At 43.6% G+C, this 22,317-nt stretch overlaps 1 protein-coding gene across 4 annotated transcripts in view; it reads left to right on the forward strand.

Annotated features, from left to right (window-relative positions):
- PPM1H (protein phosphatase, Mg2+/Mn2+ dependent 1H) overlaps positions 1-22,317 on the forward strand; it is a 288,609-nt gene that overhangs the window by 111,752 nt on the left and 154,540 nt on the right. The gene's annotated exons all lie outside the window — the stretch shown is intronic.

Genomic DNA, 22,317 nt, shown 5'->3' on the forward strand with positions numbered 1-22,317 from the left:
CGTGACTTTATATTTGATGACATGGGTAGCAGTGAGATGGTTAATTCTCACTACAGATAATCATTGATTGGTATAAAGATGTTAAGACTTTAAATTTTTTAAAAACTTTTTATGTTGGAGTATAGGAGATTAGCAATATTGTGATAGTTTCAGTGTACAGCAAAGTGATTTAGTTATATATATATATATATATATATATACACACATATATCTCTTCTTTTTAAAATTCTTTTCCCATTTAGGTTGTTGCAGAATGTTAAGCAGAGTTCTCTGTGCTATACAGTAGGTTTATGTTATCCATTTTACATATTTAAATTTACATATTTAAACATATACATTTTTACATATCCATATTTTTACATATACATTTATAATATTTAATTTTACATATTTAAAATGGAGAACCACCAAAAAGTTATTGTATACAGGGAACTCTGCTTAATACCTTGTAACAACCTAAATGTGAAAGGAATTTTACCTGTGTATGTATAACTGAATCGCTTTGTGGTACACCTGAAACTAACATTGTTAATCCACTATACTCCAGTATAAAAGAAAAAGTTAAAAAACATTAAAATTGTCTGAAATACAGCAGTGTGTCCATGGCTCAGTGGTAAAGAATCCCGCTGCCAATGCAAGAGGTGCAGGAGCCTCCAGTTTTCTTGCCTCGAGAATCCCACGGGCGGAGGAGCCTGGCGGGCTGCAGTGCGGGTGATTGCAGAGTCAGGTACGACTGGGCAGCTGGGCGCAGCATAAACATGTCCACTTAGGCCACCCTTCTTGCCAATTTGTAGAGAATTATTTTATCCTATTAGTACAAGCAATCTTTTATCTAAGTGAGTCAAGTCAATTCTTCTGTTTTAAAACAAACTGTAAAAAATATTTGGCAGATGATTTTGCTTCCCCTAACTTCCAAAAGATATTTGCTAAAGAAGCATTGTTTTCTGTGTTTGGCTGAGTTCTTAAGAGCAGCACCTTACTTACAAGACAGAAAATACAAATTAATTTCGGGCTCCATCTAAATATAAAGGAAAATGTCAAAGGCAGAAGAAGAAGCCTTGTTTGGAAAAAGTCATAAAATTTAGAAGGGATGAAGGAAAAGAGTTTCAGGGTGTTCTGTACTGTAGATTGGTAGCCTGAAGAAATGCAAGGGAATGTGGTGGATGATTGATTGTATTCTTCCTTAAAAAATACTCAATAATGGATCCAGTTTTTTTTTAATTTAGAGTTTAGTGATATAATTAGTGAAATAAATAGATAAACATTTCTCTTTTGAGGGATAAAGAAGTTTTGAGATCTCAGGATATGAAGTGGGTGAAGTAGAGAAGGATGTTTTCTGTGACAAGTTAAGGATGGGCTTTACCTGTCCCTGCATCACATTGGGCCCTGGGTGTGTGAAGAAGCTTTAGCCCAGCGTCAGGCAAGTAGGAAAGCGATCCTCTGTGGCATTGTGCAGTCCTGTCAACCTTCCTATGCCTCTGACTGTTTGTTTGAGGACGTAGGGTGTGTGGCTCAGGAAGAAGAGAATCTGGAATGCCAGCATTTCTGAAAGACATGGTCATCCCTTAGAGAAGATGTTGTAAGCTCGTTGAGGGTAACACCCTCTTCCCCAGTATCCTCCTGCCTGTTTCCCACCTTATTTGTTTAATTGAAGGATAATTGCTTTACAGAATTTTGTGGTTTTCTGCCATACATCAACAAGAATCAGATATAGGTACGCCGAAGCCTTTTTAATTTACCTGATCATGATTTGTGGGATCTAAAATGAATCACCATTACTAGGCGTTCTTTCCTTTGATTTGAAAGGTGTTATTGTTGTTCATTGTTCAGTCATGTCCGACTCTTTGGGACCCCATGGATTACAGCACGCCAGGCTTCCCTGTCCACCATCTCCCGGAGCTTGCTCAAACTCATGTCCACTGAGTCAGTGATGCCATTCAAACATCTTGTCCTCTGTCATCTGCATATCTGAAGTTATTGATATTTCTCCCTGAATCTTGATTTCAGCTTGTGCTTCATCCAGGCCGACACTTCTCATGATGTACTCTGCATATAAGTTAAATAATGGTGACAGTATACAGCGTTGACGTAGTCCTTTCCCAATTTGGAACCAGTCCATTGTTCCATATCCATTTCTAGCTGTTGTTTCTTGACCTGCATACAAGCTTCTCAGGAGGCAGGTGAAATGGTCAGATATTTCCATCTCTTTAAGAATTTTTTAGTTTATTGTGATCCACAGAATCAAAGGCTTTAGCATAGTCAAGCAGAAGTAGATGTTTTTCTGGAACTCTTGTTTTTCCCATGATCCAGCGGATGTTGGCAATTTGATGTCTGGTTCCTCTGCCTTTTCTAAATCCAGCTTGAACATCTGGAAGTTCTCTGTTCACATACTGTTGAAGCCTAGCTTGGATAATTTTGAGCATTACTTGGCTTGTGTGTGAGATGAGTACAGTTGTACAGTAGTTTGAACATTCTTTGGCATTGCCCTTCTTTGGGATTGGAATGAAAAACTGACCTTTTCTAGTCCTGTGGCCACTGCTGAGTTTTACAAGTTTGCTGGCATAATTGAGTGCAGCACTTTAACAGCATCATGCAGCTGATTCTAAATAGCTCACCTGGAATTCTATCACCTCTACCAGCTTTGTTTGTAGTGATGCTTCCTAAGGCCTACTTGACTTCACATTCCAGGATGTTTGGCTCTAGGTGAGTGATCACACCATCATGGTTATCTGAGTCATGAAGATCTTTTTTGTATAGTTCTTCTGTGTATTGTTGCCACCTCTTCTTAATATCTTCTGCTCCTGTTAGGTCCATATTAGGTCCGTGTTTCTGTCCTTTACTGTGCCCATCTTTGCATGAAATGTTCCCTTGGTATTTCTAATTTTCTTGAAGAGATCTCTAGTCCTTCCCATTCTATTGTTTTCATCTATTTCTTTGCATTGGTCACTGAGGAAGGCTTTCTTTCTTTTTTTTTTTACTTGGAGGCTAATTACTTTATAGTATTATAGTGGTTTTTGCCATACATTGACATGAATCAGCCGTGGGTGTACACGTGTCCCCCATCCTGAACCCCCCCCACCTCCCACCCCATTCCATCCCTCTGGGTCGTCCCAGTGCACCAGCCCTGAGCACCCTGTCTCATGCATTGAACTTGGACTGGTGATCTGTTTCATATATGGTAATATACATGTTTCAGTGCTGTTCTCTCAAATCATCCCACCCTCCCCTTCTCCCACAGAGTCCAAAAGTCTGTTCTTTATATCTGTGTCTCTTTTGCTGTCTCGCATATAGGGTCATCGTTACCATCTTTCTAAATTCCATATATATGCATTAATATAATGTATTGGTGTTTTTCTTTCTGACTTAATTCACTCTGTATAATAAGCTCCAGTTTCATCCACCTCATTAGAACTGATTCAAATGTGTTCTTTTTAATAGCTGAGTAATATTCCATCATGTATATGTACCACAGCTTTCTTATCCATTTGTCTGCTGATGTATATCTAGGTTGCTTCCATGTCTTGGCTGCGATGAGCTGGCTGCAATGAGCATTGGAGTGCATGTGTCTCTTTCAGTTCTGGTTTCCTCGGTGTGTATGCCCAGGAGTGGGATTGCTGGGTCATATGGCAGTTTTATTTCCAGTTTTTTAAGGAATCTCCACACTGTTCTGCATAGTGGCTGCACTAGTTTCCATTTCCACCAACAGCATTAGAGGGTTCCCTTTTCCCTGCACCCTCTCCAGCATTTATTGTTTGTAGACTTTTTGATAGCAGCCATTCTGACTGGCGTGAGATGGTACCTCATTGTGGTTTTGATTTGCATTTCTCTGATAATGAGTGATATTGAGCATCTTTTCATGTGTTTGTTAGCCATCTGTATGTCTTCTTTGGAGAAATGTCTGTTCTCTGGTCAAAATGGATTAAAGATCTAAATAAATGTAAGACCAGAAACTATAAAACTCCTAGAGGAAAACATAGGCAAAACACTCTCTGACATAAATCACACCAGGATCCTCTATGACCCACCCCCCAGAGTAATGGAAATAAAAACAAAAATAAGCAAATGGGACCTAATTAAACTTAAAAGCTTTTGCACAATGAAGGAAACTATAAGCAAGGTGAAAAGACAGTCTTCATAATGGAATAAAATAATAGCAAATGAAGCAACTGACAAAGAATTAATCTCAAAAATATACAAGCAGCTCATGCAGCTCAATTCCAGAAAAATAAACAACCCAACCAAAAAATGAGGAAGGCTTTCTTATCTCTCCTTGCTATTCTTTGGAACTCTGCATTCAAATGTGTATATCTTTCCTTTTCTCCTTTGCCTTTAGCTTCTCTTCTTTTCTCAGCTATTTGTAAGCCCTCCTCAGACAACCATTTTGCCTTTTTGCATTTCTTTTTCTTGGGGACAGTTTTGATCACCGCCTCCTGTATAGTGTTACGAACCTCCATCCATAGTTCTTCAGGCTATCAAATCTAATTCCTTGAATCTATTTGTCACTTTCACAGTGTAATCCTAAGGGATTTGATTTAGGTCATACCTGAATGGCCTAGTGGTTTTCCCTATTTTCTTCAATTTAAGTCTGAATTTGGCAATAAGGAGTTCATGATCTGAGCCACAATCAGCTTCCAGTCTTGTTTTTGCTGACTTTATAGAGCTTCCCCGTCTTTGGCTGCAAAGAATATAATCAATCTGATTTTGGTATTGACCATCTGGTGATGTGCATGTGTAGAGTCTTCTCTTCTGTTGTTGGAAGAAGGTGTTTGCTATGACCAGTGCGTTTTCTTGGGAAAACTCTGTTATCCTTTGCCCTCCTTCATTTTGTACTCCAAGGCCAAACTTGCCTGTTACTCCAAGTATCTCTTGGCTTCCTCCTTTTGCATTCCAGTCCCCTATGACGAAAAGGACATTTTTTTTTTTTTTTTTTTTTGGTGTTAGTTCTAGACAGTCTTGTAGGTCCTCATAGATCTGTTCAACTTCAGCTTCTTAAGCATTAGTGATTGGGGCATAGACTTGGATTACTGTGATACTGAATGGTTTGCCTTAGAAACAAGCAAAGATCATTTTGTCATTTTTGAGATTGCATCCAAGTACTGCATTTTGGACTCTTTTGTTGACTATGAGGGCTACTCCATTTCTTCTAATGGATTCTTTCTGACAGTAGTAGATATAATAGTCAACTGAATTAAATTTGCTCATTCAGGTCCATTTTAGTTCACTGATTCCTAAAATGTCTATGCTCACTCTTGCCATCTCCCATTTGATTACTTTCAATTTACCTTGATTCGTGGACCTAACATTCCATGTTCCTATGCAATGTTGTTCTTTACAGCATCAGACTTTACCTTCATCACCAGTCACATCCACAGCTGGACATTGTTTCCACTTTGGCTCAACCTCTTCATTCCTTCTGGAGCTATTTCTCTGCTCTTGTCCAGTAGCATATTGGGCAGCTACTGACCTAGGGAGTTCATCTTTCAGTGTCCTATCTTTTTGCCTTTTCATACTGTTCATGGGGTTCTCAAGGCAAGAATGCTGAAGTGGTTTGCCTTTCTTTTCTCCAGTGGACCATGTTTTTTCAGGACTCTCCACCATAACTCATCTGTCTTGGGTGACCCTATAGGGCATGGCTCATAGTTTCATTGAGTTAGACAAGGCTGTGGTCCATGTGATCAGATTGGTTAGTTTTCTGTGATTGTGGTTTTCATTCTGTCTGCCCTCTGATGGAGAAGGGTAAGAAGCTTATGGAAGCTTCCTGATGGGAGAGACTGACTGTGGGGGAGACTGGGTCTTGTTCTGATGTGGGGGGTGGGGGAATGCTCAGTAAATCTTTAATCAAGTTTTCTGCTGATGGGTGAGGCTCTGTTCCCTCTCTGTAGCTTACCTGAGGCCAAACTATGGTGGGGGTAATGGCGGTAATGGCCACCTCTTTCAAAATGACTTATGCCAGCATGCCGCGGCTGCCAGGACTGTTGTAGTCTGTGCCCCTGACTGTTGACCCACACCTCTGCCAGAGACTCCCAGATACTCACAGGCTGGTTTGTCAGTCTCCTGTGGGGCCACGGCTCCTTTCTCCTGGGTCCTGGTGAGCACAAGGCTTTGTTTGTGCCCTCCAAGAGTCTGTTCCCCCAGTCCTGTGGAACGTCTATAATCAAATCCCACTGGCCTTCAAAGTCAAATTCCCTGGGGATTCTCAGTCTCTTTGCTGGATCCCCAGGTTGGAGAATCTGTTGTAGGCCCTGGAAATTTTACAACAGTTGGGAGAGCTTCTTTGGTATAATTGTTCTCCAGCTTGTGGGCTGTCTACTCAATGGCTCGATAGTGGCACTAATGGCGACCTCCTCCAAGAGGTTATGCCACAGGCCGTGCCTCCCAGGTCTGCTGAAGCCAGAGCCCCTGTCCCCGTGGCAGGCCACTGCTGACCCCTGCCTCCACAGGAGACACTCAGAGGCAAGTCTGGCTCAGTCTCTTCTGGAGGTCATTGCTCCTTTCCTGGGTCCTGGTATGCACAAGCTTTTGTTTGTGCCTCTAAGCGTCTCTGATGGGTCTGAGGTTTGATTCTAAACATGATTTCACCCCTCTTGCCATCTCGTTGGGGTTTCTCCTTTGCCCTTAGACGTGGGGTGTGTTTTTTTGGTGGGAGCTAACATTCTCCTGTTGATGGTTGTTCAGCACCTAGTTGCAATTTTGATGTTCTTGCAGGAGAAGATGAGCGCACGTCCTTCTACTGTGCCATCTTGCCAGTATTTTCTGAAAGGTGTTAAGAAGTCTTTATTTATTGTACTGATTGCCAGCTGCCAGTGAAGACAGCTTTTCCAAGAGCTTTTGTTTTTCAGCTCCTGCGTCATTCTAGGAATGAGATAAGGAGAGGAAGATAGCAGATAACTTCTCTGAGGAGGGAGGGAGAGTTCACTCTTGAGGGCATCATATAACCTTAGTGTTAAGGTAAGAAGCCCCTGCCCTTATGTAAGATGTGTGGGTGGGAGACAGTGCATGGTGGCCGTAACCAGGACAGTTCCCCTCACATCTGACTGCCTGTTTTGGAACCAATAGTTTGGGGCTTAAGACGAGACCTGTGGACACATGCATTCTAAGTCTTATTTCCTTCAGAGCCTCCTTATGTTGTTTAATTTAGTCAAAACACGTCAAAGTATGTGGCTTCAGTGTCTGTTAGTTCAGTGTCTAATTACAAATAACAGGAGATGGCTATGTCCACATCATGGCCAAGTTCATCAGCAGGGGAGAGGAAAGCTGATTATCTTTCTCAGCAGAGGATGGGGCAGCACTGTGGGAACTCCAGGCAAATAGGATCAGACTGGCGATGGGAAGAGAGAGAAAGGAAATGAGAAGGGCTATTTCAACTTTCTGGAGTGAAGATTTACTGTTCTTTTCATCTGTTTTCTGTGAGAAGCCCTCGGTCACCCCCCAGAGCATTAAGTGAAGGTTTCCCATGGTTCCACAGAGGCAGAGTTTCTGGGGCATTCAGCCACATGTGGCAGTCTGCTTCCTGCAACACTGTCAGCTATAAAAAACAACAGGAGCAGCCTTTGGTTTCTGTCGTTGGGTTTATTACTCTAAAATTTCCCTCTCAATTAAGGTCTTTGTTCTGAGCGTGTCAAGAAAAACATAACCTTCCCATTTATCTACTTAGATTTTTTTTTTTTTCCAAAGCAGGAGTGCCATGGTTTCTCTCAAAAGTCTTATCTCTTGGTTCCAGGGATTAGAATTCTTGCCCAGTGATTAAGAAGAATGACTTTCCAACCAGGATGTTCAGACCATGTCAGTTAGAATAACTTGACAGTTCCCTTCTCAGTGGGTGTGGGTTTACTCCGAAGATCAGGTTTGACCAAAATGTATGTAAGAGCCAAGAACACGACTCAAACTCGGTTCCACAATAGATTTTCCCACTGTGGCGAATCTTAAGGCTAAAGGAAAATAAATGGTGCTGAAATGGAAACTTCTCCTTGTTTCACTTGTAATCTGATTTCCCCAGAGCTTTAGATGGGGAGAACATTATTGGCAAGAGCAATAAGCTCTTGATATTTTCTTTTCTTCTTCTTAATTTTTTTAGCCCAATATTCAGCATTCACATGCCAGACACAGCACTGATCTTAGTGCTTTGACAATTTTAAGTTTTGCCTGTTTTGGTTCTGCCAATATTAATTCCTTTAACGTCATGATACACACATAAGTCTGCAGTATTATTATCTTTACTTTACTGATGGGGAAACCAAGGCACAGAGCTGGAAAGTGTGGAGCTTGGATTCGGCCCAGGCAGTCTGGCTCCTAAGTCTGTACTCACTGGTCACATGACGCCTCTTCATCTGTTGTTGCTTAGTTGTGTCCAGCTCTTTGTGACCCTTTGGACTGTAGCCCACCAGTGTCCACAGGATTTCCCAGGTAAGAATACTGGAGTGGGTTGCCATTTCCTTCTCCAGGGGAACTTCCCATCCCAGGGGTCAAACCTGTGTATCCTGCATTGTCAGGGGGATTCTTTTCCACTGAGTCACCAGGGAAGCCATGTATCCCTTAGCAGCTGGGAAATGTGGCAGGAAAGTCTTTCAGTCTTTGGAAAAGTCTGAAATGAAAGAAGAACAACTCCCACTGTTAATCTGTATAATTTCAATATAATTTGATGCTAAACTTTTTCTCATTTCCATGTGATTTCTCTCTTGAATTAAGAGTTATTTAGCAGTCTCCCATATCAACTTTGAAACTGGGTAATAGCTCTTACTGACTCAGGTGAAGAACAGAATGGAAATGAAATTGTTCATCATCTTTTTGTCCTTATAGTGCATTTTTTTCTTGCTAAATTATAGAAGACCATTATTTGATCGAAACCATAACAAACAGAAAAAACCTCTGATTGCACAGTCATGAGTATCTGAGTTTGAATCCCAGCTCTGCCACTCACTAGTTGTTATCTTATGATGCCTCAGTTTCCTCATCTGCAAATTGGGGATGATAATTTCTACCTCATAAGGTTATTAGAATTAAATGAGTTAAAACTATGAAAAGTGCTTAGGATAGTGCCTGGTATGTAGTAAAGCTCAATTAATATTATCTGTTGTTATTCTAACAGTGGAGTTTGCAGTCACATTTCAATATTATTTCACATACTTATGTTCCTACTGTAGACTAATTTAAGGAGAAGTTTTTGATGTATGAAATAATAGTTTGAGAACATTCTTGAGCTAATTTTTACATCTAGAATAAACCATAACATGACTTAGCCTGTCATTAGCTGTCCACTTCTTCTGTCTCTCAGAAACTAATATGTGTTTAATAGTGTCTTGACTTGCTGTGTTAGTTGCCCAGTCATGTCTGAATCTTTGCGACCCCCTGGACTGTAGCCCACCATGCTCCTCTGTGCATGGAATTCTCCAGGCAAGAATACTAGAGTGGGTTGCCATTCCCTTCTCCAGGAGATCTTCTGGACCAGGGCATTGAACCTGGGTCTCCTGCATCGCAGGCAGATTCTCTACCATCTGAGCCTTTGAGAACATTCCTGAGCTAATTTTTGAGTATAGAATAAACCAAAACACAACTTAGCCAAAGCTATCACTTTCTACTTCTTGTCTCTACTCTTGTCTCAGAAATTAATATTTATTTAATAGCATTTTGACATACAGAACTAAATGGCCATTTAAAAACAAAAACCAAACATACTTAACTTATCCTACACTCACTGTCTCATAAAGTGGAAAATTTGAACCAAAGAGAATCTGTGTTTTGTATCATCAGATCCTGAGAAGGAAGCCATGCTCTTTTACATATATGAGAATAAGGAATCTTTCCCAGTAGGGAACAAAATATCTGCGTAATTTAGTCAGAGAGAGAACTAGGTTAAGAACAAACAGACTATGCTGTGTGGGCATGATTCCAAGTGGACAGCAGTAGAACGTGGGCCCTTGGAAGGACTTGTCACGAAGTTCTTCAGATTTTCCCACATCTCCGCTTCATCATCGGCTCCTTTATTCTTCTTCCTCTTATTGCGTTGCTGTGCAATCAGATGAAGAACTGGTGGTTGAAAGCCCTGTGGATGAAATGCCTACAACAGATACTTCAATTCTGCATCATCCTCCTCTAATTCTGCATTATCATCCTTGAAACTTGGCCAGAAACTTGGGTGGAAATCAAGCCATACAATAATGGGGATCAGAAGAGTATGTCAGCTCTCTGTTTCCCCAGTAGAACATAAGTAGTCCCTCTTCTTTGGCAAGAAAGGAGGAAGGCAAGTGCATTTCACCCTCATACGGAGCCTTTTGTGTTTTTTTTTTTTTTATGTGTTTTTGCCTGTGCTTTGCACAGGTTTTCTCTTGTTGCCGTGAGCAGGGGCTACTGTTGGTTTCAGTGCACAGGCTTCTAATTGCAGTGGCTTCTCTCGTTGTGGAGCACAGGCTCTAGGTGCATGGGCTCAGTAGCTGTGGTGCTTGGTCTCAGTAGCTGTGGTGCTTGGTCTCAGTAGCTGTGGTGCTTGGTCTCAGTAGTTGTGGTGCTTGGGCTCAGTAGCTGTGGTGCATGGGCTTAGTTGCTCTGTGTCACATGTGATCTTCTGGGACCAGGGATGGAACTGGTATCCCTCACATTGCAAGGCAGATTCTTAACCACTGGACCACCAGGGAAGCCCCATGGATGCATTTCTGTTTGGAACAATCTTATGCATATTGAAAGGTCTAAGGGACCCTTCCCAGGTGAAACTTACTAAGTTCCGGCTTTACATGTGATCATGAAAAATAGGAAAAAGAAAATAAGCATTGTGATTAAAAAGCAGTTTCTAGAACTTTAGAGGAAGGAAGATGTCACATTGGGCCTACTTTGGTGAAATTCTAAAAGAGAAACAGTGAGCTTTAAACTCCCAATTTTTTACCTTCTGTAATAATCCTTTGTCTTGTTGCAGGTATATTCCCAAAAAGGAGGTGAGTGAGTATGTGTGTGTGTGTGTGTATGTTATAGATTACATAGAAGACTATCTTTATTTTTTTGTAAATGAAATAATTTAGAATGCAACTGGAAAACCACTTCTAAGTTACTCTTTTGAGACATGAGTGATGGCTGCCAAATTTAATTGTGTGGCAAGTTAAGAAAGTGCTCAATGTTTTTCTTCAAGTGGAGTGAATTTTAATTCATGTTAGTCTGAAGCAAAAACAGGGTAAATGCTTGTTAAAATAGAATATTAGTAATTTTGAAGTTCGTGATGTCAAGAGCATGTAACTCGAAACTTGAAGCCTTTGGTGTTCAGGTGTAGAACTTTGTATGATGGGCTGACTGCCCAGTGACACTTTTTGATGCCAGTGGAGAGTAACACCGAGCTACTGCCAGGAAGTTAGAGCAGTCACCCCGTGGCCTGGCACGTGTATGCAGTGACTAATAAGCGACAACCAAGGTGAAATCGCGCTGCATTGTTAAAGGCTACAGAGCCACAGAAGCTAGGGAGATCAATCACACAAAGTTGTGTGTTTCGGAAGAATAAGACTCTGTAATTTGGAACGGGTTCAGTCCTGATGTTACCATTGACCGGTAAAGCCACTTGACTGACCGTGCCCTGCTGAAATCATTGGTAAAATGGGACTCTGATGCCGGTTTTATGGTGGTGGTGTGGAGATCCGTCACGGTAGGTACGCAGTAGATATCCTTTGAACCGAGACTTTCCGTGGGGGATGTGACTTAAGAAGAATGGAAATGGCAGAGATGGCATGGAGGACAAGCGTCCCATCAGCAGGGGGTGCTGGCGTGTGCAGCGTGGTCTCCTGGATGAGGGAGTCCTTATTGCTCCCTGCCTGCTCACTGTCCCCCTAGGGTAATTAACAATGAGTGTAAGTCATTTCACTGAGTTCCCTACATATGAACTTTCAAGTTGCAAGCCTTCGAAGATGCGAACGTGTGTTCCGTCAACATCACACGTCAGTGCAGTTGCGGCTTGCCCTCCATCTCCTATTGCTGAAGACCCTTCAGCTCTGTCATCTCCCGCCTGTCCTCCCTCCTCCGGTCAGTAACCCTTCCTGCCTATTCACCCCATGCCAGCCCCCGAATGCCAGCCGTTGTACTGTACTACTGTACTTTTCCAGATAATGTACTGTAAGATTTAAAATGTTTTCTTTATTTTTTGTGTTTGTTTTTTATGTATTATATATGTGAAAGTATTATAAACCTATTAGAGTACAGTGCTGTATAGCCCATTGTGTTAGTTGGGTACCTAGGCTAACATTGTTGGATTTACGAACAAATTGGACTTAAGGAGAGCACTCTCGAAACAGAACTCATTTGTATGTAGGGGTCTTACTGTACTGTTACTTCTAGCTTTATTGTTTCTCCTACCTGCTGGACAAGATTCTATGCATTTTATTTATTACTTAAAAAAATTATACAGTGTAGTTAACTTTTCTTCCTTTGGGTATCCAGTCATGAATTTGAATATCTGCGTGGATTTGTGGACTCACCAACACAATCAGAATACAACAGTTCCATTGCTACAGATTATCACTCCCTCATTTTATCTCTATATACTTGTACCCTTTCCCCTTCTCCCATAACCCACTCTCTGCACATTTAATGCATATTATCCACTCATGTGACACTAGGCATGTCTCTTTTCTAACACGCTTATAGTCATCTGTTCATATTCTGCCTTGCTATTTTAAGAGCCCGGAAACCATAATATTCTTTTCTTTTTTAATAAGAGCAACAGTTGTCTCTTATTTATTAATTTATTTTGGTCACACCTTGGGGCATGCAAGGTCTCTGACCAGGGATTGAACCCATGTCCCCTGCAGTGGAAGTGTGGAGTCTTAACCACTGGACTGCCAGGGAATTCCTCCATTATAATCTTATTCCCTGCCACCTCCCAGTGTCCAGCTCAAGCCTGACACGTAGGCGAGGAAGGACTGAGACAAGTATAAAATGCGTGAATCCTTCCTCTCTGAGTCCTAGTTTCTTCTTTTCTTTAGATAAGGAAACAGTTGAGAGAAGTTGAGAAACGTGCCCAAGACCACACAGTAGTGAATTCCAGAATCCAGGTGTGATCTTAAAGCCTGTCTTCTTTCTGTGCTAAGACATATCACGACAAGCAGGATTTGCGTGTTTGTGTTAACTCGTTTGGAAGTGAGGATATTTAAATATCCAGCTTTTAAAATACCCATGGTGTGTTGGTGTGTTGACATCAGTGATAAAGTTACACTTGGACTGTTAGATAATGTGAAATCTGAAACCCAGTTTATTTGCCATATAAACTCAAAATCTTATTCTCTGCGCTAATGCCCAGCTGAGGAGGTATTCTTCCTTCTAACCGCTGGAGGGGTGGATGGTGCCTTTGACTGTGGGCAGGTGGAGCGTGGGGCGGGCTGGGCTGAGGATGTTGGAGGCAGCTGTGCCCTTTACTTCCCTGCTTCGGTACCTTTGCTGGAACCGAGCAGAACAGAGCTCTCCAACTCCCCATGCGCATTCCTTACCCTTTAGTCCCTGGTACAAAGGAAAAGGCAATAGCGGATTATACCTCTCAACAGGGCACAAGAGCTGAAGAAAGTCTGTGGGTTTTAATAGCTCAGCTCTCCAGTAAGAGAAATCTGGTAGGTTAGTTGGTTTTGTTTTTTTTCCTTAAATTTTCCTTTTTTTAAAAAAAGAAAATCCTGAGCTTAGAAGAGAATTTTGTGTATGTTTCAAACTGACCCCATAAGGGCTGTAAGGCCTGGCAAATCAAGTACAGCCAGAGAAGGCAGTGTCCCATCCCTTTGGTTTTTCCATGGAGCACCTTTGAGATGCTAAGGGCCCTGGATCTAGGTTGCTTGTTCGCAGGACACACCAAGCCCCAGGGAGCTGAGAGGTCATAAAGTTAGATAAGTCAACTCTGATCCTGAAGTAGATTAGGTTTATTCTGTTGGTTTTACCAGTATGAAGTATCTTACGTAAAATTCTTATTACTTAAACTGCTATATTGCTTAAAAAAAAAAAGACAAATGAAAAACGCCACTTTCTCCCTTCCTTTCTTTGTGTATTGAGTCATTATGAAGCATCTCTTCTATGCCAGGCACCCCCTGGAACGCCATAGTGAAGGAGATACACGTGAGTCTCTGAGGACGCGGATACAGACGCGTCAGGCAATTCCACATCAGTGGGATAAACAGTTCATAGGCGCTGTACAGAGGCTGAGGTGGGCCTGGTGGGAAGGAGGTGCTGCCCCTGAAAGCTGAAGGATACATAGTTCTCCAAGCAGATAGCAAAAGATGAGTGTTTTAGGGCAGAGTAAAAACATGACATTTATCATCCTAGTGGTGACAAGGGAGTTAGAAGAGAAGGGACAAGAGTATTCAACTGCTGACAAGGAGCCAGAGAGGAGTGGCAGCTAATCATGCAGGACCAGTGAGCTGTGTGAGCATCCAGGAGACCAAAAGGTATTTTAAGGGCAGCAGGGAGTCATTGAAGACTCTCTGCAGTGAGGGAATACAGGTGCATTTGCAGTGAAATCACAGATTTGAGATGCTTTGAAAGTACTGTGTTCATATAACTTGGGACTTTTCAGGTCTCTCCCATAGATTCACAGCTCCACCCCACCCCACCCCCCAGCTGCCTTATTCCCAGCTCAGACCCCTGATAGCAATGTAGTCCCTCGGTGCTGATGTGACATTGGGGCGTTCATTCCTCAAGGTTCTCAGATCTGACTGCGCCTCACACCATGCACTCTTACCAGACAGCAACCAACGGCATCATTTTGAGTAAAGAGGGTGAGGGAGAAGTGGGTCCTTGTATCTGTTTCAGAATAAATGTGTGGCATATCCTGATTGATCATGCTTCTTTCAAAAGTAGATTTTAAGTTCCACATACATGTGTTAATATGTGATAATTTTTTCCTCTTTCTGACTTACTTTACTCTGTATGGCAGAGCCTAGGTCCATCCACATCACAAATGACCTAATTTTGTTCCTTTTTAAGGCTGAGTAATATTCCATTGTATATATGTGTTACATCTTCTTTATCCATTCCTCTGTCAATGGAATTTAGGTTGCTTCCGTGTCCTGGCTATCGTAAATCGTGCTACCGTGAACATCAGAGTGCTTGTATATTTTTGAATTAGGGTTTTCTTAGAGTTTATGCCCGGTAGTGGGATTGCTGGGTCCTATGATAGTTCTGTTTTTAGTTCTAGGAAACTTTTAGTTTAGGAAACTTCATACTATTCTCCATAGGGGCTGTATCAATTTACATTTCTACCAACCATGCCAGAGGGTTCCCTTTTCTCTACACCCTCTCCAGCATTTATGTGGAATCTAGAAAAATGGTACAGATGAACCTATTTGCAAGGCAGGAATAGAGATGCAGACATAGGGAACGAACATGTGGCCATGGTGGGGAAGGGGAGGGTGGGACCACCTGGGAGATTAGGATTGACCTGTATCCCCTGGAGAGGGAAATGGCAATCCACTCCAGTGCTCTTGCCTGGAAAATCCCATGGACGGGGAGCCTGGTAGGCGACAGTCCATGGGGTCGCAAAGAGTCAGACGTGACTGAGCAACTTCGCTTGTTCCCTTCTTCTGTATACACGGCCATGTGTAAAGCAGACAGCTAGTGGGAACCTGCTGTGTAGACAGGGAGTTGAGCTCGGCGCTTTGTGATGCCCTAGAGGAGTGGGATGGCGAGGGGCCTGGGGAGGTCCGAGAGAGGGGGCATGTGTGTACACATGTAGCTGATTCCCTTCATTGTGCAGCAGAAACTAACACTGACATTGTAAAGCAATTATACGCCAATTTTTTATAAAGTAGATTTTAATTCTCTGATAAAGTCTCGTCCCCATTTCAAACACCCTCTCGCGCACTCCAGCCTCATGTTGGTCCGTGAAGTGTCTCACGCAGTCTCCTCTCCTGGCCCAGTGATGCCTCCCTGACCTACGCCCTGTTTGCCTTAGGACAGACTTCTAGGAGCCCCTTGAATTCCGATGCTTCCTTCTTGCGGGGCACCTGCAGAACATCCCCGGCTCCGCGCTCCCTCAGCCCAGCTCTCAGTACTCCCAGGAACAGAGGCGTCTCATCCCTCCTTATGGCCCAAGGCAGCAAACTGGGTCTCCTGGTCTGCCTTGCTAGGCTGCAGAATCTCACCCCAACCTGAACCTAGCCCGCAAGGTTGGCATGCATCAGGCCACTGTCCACACGGGCCTCCATATAACCATATATATATATATATACTTCTTTTCACCTGCATTGCTTATTAGCTGCTCCCTTTTTCCAGAATATTCTTTCCTTCAATCCAGAGGTGCTCAGGCAGGTATAGTGCATGCTGCAGGGCTGGGTGCAGGGTGCAGTGGGAACTCGTAGGAAGAGGTGACAGTTAAAGTGAGGACCAAAGCGGTTGGGGGAGCCTGGCGGCAGGGGCAGTACTGGTTTGTGATGAGCTGCAAACACTATAGTTCTGCATGGCGGGATTTGAAGGCAGAGATGAAAGGAAGAGAATCAGAGACTGGATCAGGGACTGCAAACCAGGGTCTCATGGCCTGGAGTCAGCCTATAGGGCAGGTTGTTGGGCTGGTATAAGGCATTAATCAGATTGTGTTTTAGAAAAACTCAGGTTGCGGAGTGGAGAAGTGAATTCAAGAGCCAAGTATCCATCAGGGCAAGCCTTCCATCCAGAGCCAGGCAGAGCATGGACTGGGGGTGTTCAGCCTCACGTGGGGGCTGCTGGTTTAGGGGTGGACTCTGGTGCCAGCCTCATCACTTAATATGTGGTGACCTGGAGAGGTTGTCCTCTCTGTCCTTCGTTTTCCTCCTGTAAAATGAGGGTGGTAACCATACCTCATCCTAGGATTGCAGTAGGGCTAAATGAGCTAATATTTGTAAACCATTTGCATTGTTGCCTGTTAAATGATGGAGAGGGTGCTGTAACTATCTGTGTCTGTGTTTGTGGTCTCTTAGCTTCATAACAGCTGAGCTGGCACCTGAGCGCGGGGAAAGCCTGCTTTGTGGTTCTCTCCCCACGTGGTATTAATCTATCACTCACTTGACGTTCCTGCCATGAAAGGACACTGAATATTTTGAAATCTCTTAATGGGTTTGTTTCTACCTAGTTCAGAGGCTTTCAAATTTTTATTTTAAAGAGTCAAATTCTTTTGTCCAAAATCTTTTGCAAGACCCTGGTGTTTATAACAGATGAAACCATTCTGGTGTAATAGATGAAGGGACTTGTCGCTTCAACACTCACTCACCTTCCTCTTTCCTAAGGCACCTCTTCAGAACCAAGGAACCCAGTTTGGACACCACTGGTCTGATCTGTTCAGGGAGGTGTAAGTGACTCATCTGAAGTTGTACAGTGAACCAGTGGCAGATTTGGACTACAGTGTGGGTCTCCTGATGGCTTACCAGTTCTGCTTTCATTAAAGCAGGGGTTCTCAACTGTGGATGCTTGTTAGCATCCCCCAGGAAGCTTTAAAAAAGACAAATGGTGGGGCCCCACCTTCAGAGACACCGCTTAATGGGTGTCGGCTTGGCTCCTGCCTGGGCCAGTGCTGGATTTATTCAACCTACACTTTGTCCGGGACTTCCCCAGTGGCTCAGAGATAAAGAATCCGCCTGCACTGCAGGAGACACAGGAGACTTGGGTTCAATCCATGGGTCGGGAAGATCCCCTGGAGCAGGGAATGGCAACCCACTCCAGTATTCTTGCCTGGAGAATCCCACGGACAGAGGAGCCTGGCGGGCTCTAGTCCATGGGGCTGCAAAGAGTCAGACACGATTAAAGCAACTTAGCATGCACGAGCATGCATGCTTTCTTTGTGAAAAGAAACTTCCTTTGTGGGAAAATTATGTGTTACAAGTTGTAGCTGTGAAAATTATTAATTGCCTTTTAAAATTTTGCTGTCCTAGTCTTTATACGCCGCTGTGCAGAGGCGTTCTCAAAAAGAAAATGTTGAGCCCCACGTCAGAGGGCCCCCACCCCAAGCCTCCTCGTGACTGTTCAAAAATTCCCCAGACATATTGTCAGCTGGTGGTGGTTTTGGTAGCTGCAGAATGCTCTACCTTGTTGAAGGAAATGGTTGGATTACTTGTCAGAAAAATTGCAGAGTTGCTGTTTTAAAATGTCGTGGCATTCCATGGCAGTGTGGCTCATTATCTCACGGGGCTTGATCTTCTTTGGTTCAAATCATGACTCTGGAAACGAGAACGTTTGGTGGTGTCGCAGGATCTGTGCCCAGACACGGCTCCTCTCCCATCCCTAGGCTGCCCCTGCTGCGGCTTCCTCAGAGACGGCGTTGGCTGGGGTTTCACTGCATCGGGGGTAGGACTGTGTGAGTGGGTTTCACCCAGGTGGCCTTGGGCCCTTTGGGGACTTAGATGCATTGAGCAAGAGCGCCTTTCCTTTTGCCACTTTTCCCTGGTCACTGGAATGTGTTCGTGATATGGCAACATGCACTTTGCTACTGCAGCGAGTAACAAGAGCTCGCAGTGGGCTGATCATCACTGCAGAGTTGCGATGAGCATAAACGATAATTCAAGCTCTGTGGAAGCACACTGCTGTTTCTGTTGGTGACCGAGTCACAGATCCTGCCCATGCTGCTGTGCTTTCCTGTCTTCCACTCATCACAGAGGGACGTGTCCATTTTCAGAGATGTGTGAAAATAAAGATGGATTCGTGGACTCCCTGAATTCTTTCCACAGATGCCCTGAATTAAGAACCATTTCCTGGGGGCTCCGGGTTTATTCTAAGTGGATATCCACTTCTGCCTGCTTCAGATTCTTTTCTGTGCTTGTGCATTACTTATGTGTGCTCCTCCGTTCTACCGTGCGTGCCACAAGTCCCAGGGTACTACATATTCACCCGCCCTTGCTTCTTCACGTGCCCAGCTCCTGTGGCAGAATCTCAGTGACTCATTGAAATGTCTTGCAACCCGCGTGACAGCTTGTCCAGGGCCTGTGCAGCATTTCCCAGCCAGACATCCAGGACCCAGGCTCCTTCTGACTTCTTGCCCTCCCGCCCTGGGCTGCTTTCCAGGTGACGCTAGTGGTAAACTGCCTGCTAATGCAGGAGACATAAGAGACACAGGTTCGATCCCTGGGTCAGGAAGATCCCCTAGAGTAGGAAATAGCAAGCCACTCCAGTACTCTTGCCTGGAAAATCCCATGGACAGAGGAGCCTGGCAGACTGCAGTCCATAGGATTGCAAAGAGTTGGAAAAGACTGAGTGAAATATATCTATCTCAACCCTGGGCTGCAGCTTTTAGCCTTTATGGCAAGAGGCACTTATGCTACCTCCAGATGTCATTTCTGTGACTTAGGCAGGAAGAACGGGGAAGGATAAAGGGTAAAAGACCAGGCCCATTGAGTTGTCTTTTTTGTCAAGAAAACCCTAGCTTTCCTAGAAGTTCTAACCAGGATACTTCCTCTTGTAGCTCATTGGCCAAAGTGAGGCCATGTGACCATACAGAGCTGCAAGGGAGTCTGAGATGTATTTTTAGTGGACGTGTTGCTGTCCCAGACAGACTCAGTAGTGAGGAGGAAAAGAGAAGAAACCCTAGATGAGCATCTGTCAGAATCAGCCCTATCACCTGAGCCTCCTGTTTGCCATATTACCTCTCGATCCATTCAAGTTCTACTTGTCCTGTCTTCAAGGCCCACATCTCCTCCACTTCCGTAGCCCACACTGATCTATCCTGCTTAAACATTGAACTTGGAGAGTTAGCAGGGGCCTCAGAGTCTTCTAGGGAAGTCTCCCACTCCTCATTTTGGTGAAGAACTGAAGCCCAGAAAATGACTTACCTAGGATCATATTGTAATGGTAATGATAACACACGCCCACACGCATGCACACATGCTCGCTCACTCAGATGTGTTAGTTAGCTACTTACTTGACATAAATTACCATTTAATCTCCCCAGTACTTCTCCGCGGTAAAGTAGCTATCGCCTGCCTTTTAGTTACTAGGAAACCATGGCACAGAGATGTTAACTAACAAGGGTGTCCTGCTCCAGAGGGACACAGCCAGGGTCCAATGCTTGGACCGCCTTTCACTCTTTGCTCTGCCTCCCTCTCAGCTGATTGGTGTTGAAGATGCCACTGAATCCAGATCTTCTAGTCCTTAGGTCGTTGTTTTTGCACTTAATTTTCCTCTGAGTTAGTGTGGTTATTCCTTCATTTTAAGGCGCTTCTCATCATTCATAAGTGTTTCCTCTTACCTGGATTTAATTGAGTGTTTTTATGTCCTAACTGGTCTTTCTAGCTGGCATAGCTTGAATGATGTTTTAAAAATATAAATCAGTTTTCCAACTCCCACCTCAATCAATGATTTTCTGTGACTCTCAAGCTACAGCCATCACATGTTCTGGATGCTTTGTGTATCCTGGAGGGGCTGAGTGGTCCAGCTGTCTTCCTCTCCAGTCTCACGCCGTCTCCTTCCTCTCCTGCCTCTCTCCCCTGTTCAGTCACATGGCCATGGTTCAGTCTCCGCGTCCTCATCACACAGCTTCGACCACAGAGCTTTTGTGTCTGCCGTTGCTGCCACCGGGCTTTCTCTCCTCGCCCCTCCTCACCGTGTGGACTTCCAGTGGCGGTCAACCCGGTGCTTCTGTCCTCAGGAAGCATCCTCCAGTCAACATGCCCTTCTGCAGGCTGGTCTCACAGCACCAAGAACCTCTTCTTGTCACCCTCGCCAGAATTATGACTTTACATTTATCTGTGTGATTATTTGATCACTGTCTATCTCTCCTCTGGATTCTTGAGGTCAGACTAGGATTGATATCTCTTTCTTCTAGTTTTTCATCCCCACTGCCCCACTTTCTGTGCCTGTCACAGAAAGCTTGCTTAGTAAATATTTGTTGACCTCCCCCCGCCCCAAATTATCCCTAAGCATCTAGCACAGAATTGAGTAAAAACAAAGATTTAAAGGGCACAAGTAAAGTAATGGCATAGGTCACTCTACTACATAGAATCTTCCAGCGTCATTCTAAGATGGACCCAAAAGGGTGGTTACTAGGGACTGGAGGGCAGGGGGATAGGAGAGATGAGTAGTAAATAAGTCCGAGAAATCTAATGCACAGTGTAGTGAACACTGACAACAATATTGTATTATAATAATGAAACATGCTAGGAGAGATTAGACCTTAATTATTCTAACCGCAAAGAAAAATTATGTGAAGTGATAGAGATGCTAAGTATTGGCTATGATGCCAACTATATCACAATATATAAATGTATCAAACAAGCTGTACACCTTAAATTCATACAATGTTATAGGGCAAATATATTTCAATTAAAAAAATAAGATAGACCAAAAGAATAATGGTTCCAACTAAAAAAAGGAATTCGGTATTTATTACTGCAGAGTAGACAAGCCTAGTTGTCAGAAGGGGATGTAACACGTACCGTACCTATTTAATCTCAGCGTTTAATATCTTACTCCTCTAGATACATCATAATTGAACACCTTTTTTTCCTCCTGTAGCTAAGATCTTAGGCATATATGATTCAAACATGGTCTTTAAAAGTGCTCATCTTGAAACAGTCTCGAAATCAACCAGCAGGTACCAGATCCATGGCAGAGGAGGGAACATGGGCTGCATGTAGCTTCAGGGTAGGAAGAGGAAGCCAAGATGCTGCGTGACAGCTGGAAAACTGAGGGAAGTGGGAAACATGAAGAGGAGATTTTAATTGTCTGCATCTTGGGAAGGTTTGACTGGATGGGGTGTTCAAGGGGAAAACATGTTCTAAAAATTCAGCACGTAGACCTAAGCAGATGGGGCAATTATCTGAGAGTGTAAAAGCCCTATTGGCGGGAGGGGGCGAGTCGACTACCCTGAAGCATCTGTAAAAAGGGCCTAATTTCCTCTAAAGAGACCCAGACATAGAAAACAGACTTATGAAGAGAGGGGCCTGGCCGGGAAGCAGAGGAGGGAACAGGGACAGGTGGGGGGACACGAGGGGGAGAAGGAGAGGGTAGGATGTGTGGAGAGAGGGAGAGAGTAACATCGAAATATATACAGTACCAACTGTAAAGTAGATAGCCAGTGGGAATGCGCTGTGACAACCTAGAGGAGCGGGATGGGGGGGCGGGCAGGGAGGGACACTCAAGAGGCAGGGCATATAGGTACACCCATGGCTGGTTCACGCTGATGTTTGGCAGAAACCAGCGCAATATTGTAAAGCAATTATCCTTCAATTAAATACAAATAAACTTAATTATAAAAACATTTGTTAAAGAGACTACGTGTCAAACCTGTGCTGGGGTTGCAGTAGAAGGGAGATGAGAAGCTAGTTGTTTAAACTAGAAAGACTTAGTTCGTATGTAGTTTTACCTCTCACGTCTACATATCAAAAAAATATTTTTTAATATTTATTTTTGCTTATT

The sequence above is a fragment of the Odocoileus virginianus genome, chromosome 24 (genome assembly GCF_023699985.2).
Source record: "Odocoileus virginianus isolate 20LAN1187 ecotype Illinois chromosome 24, Ovbor_1.2, whole genome shotgun sequence".
Lineage (NCBI taxonomy): Eukaryota > Metazoa > Chordata > Mammalia > Artiodactyla > Cervidae > Odocoileus > Odocoileus virginianus.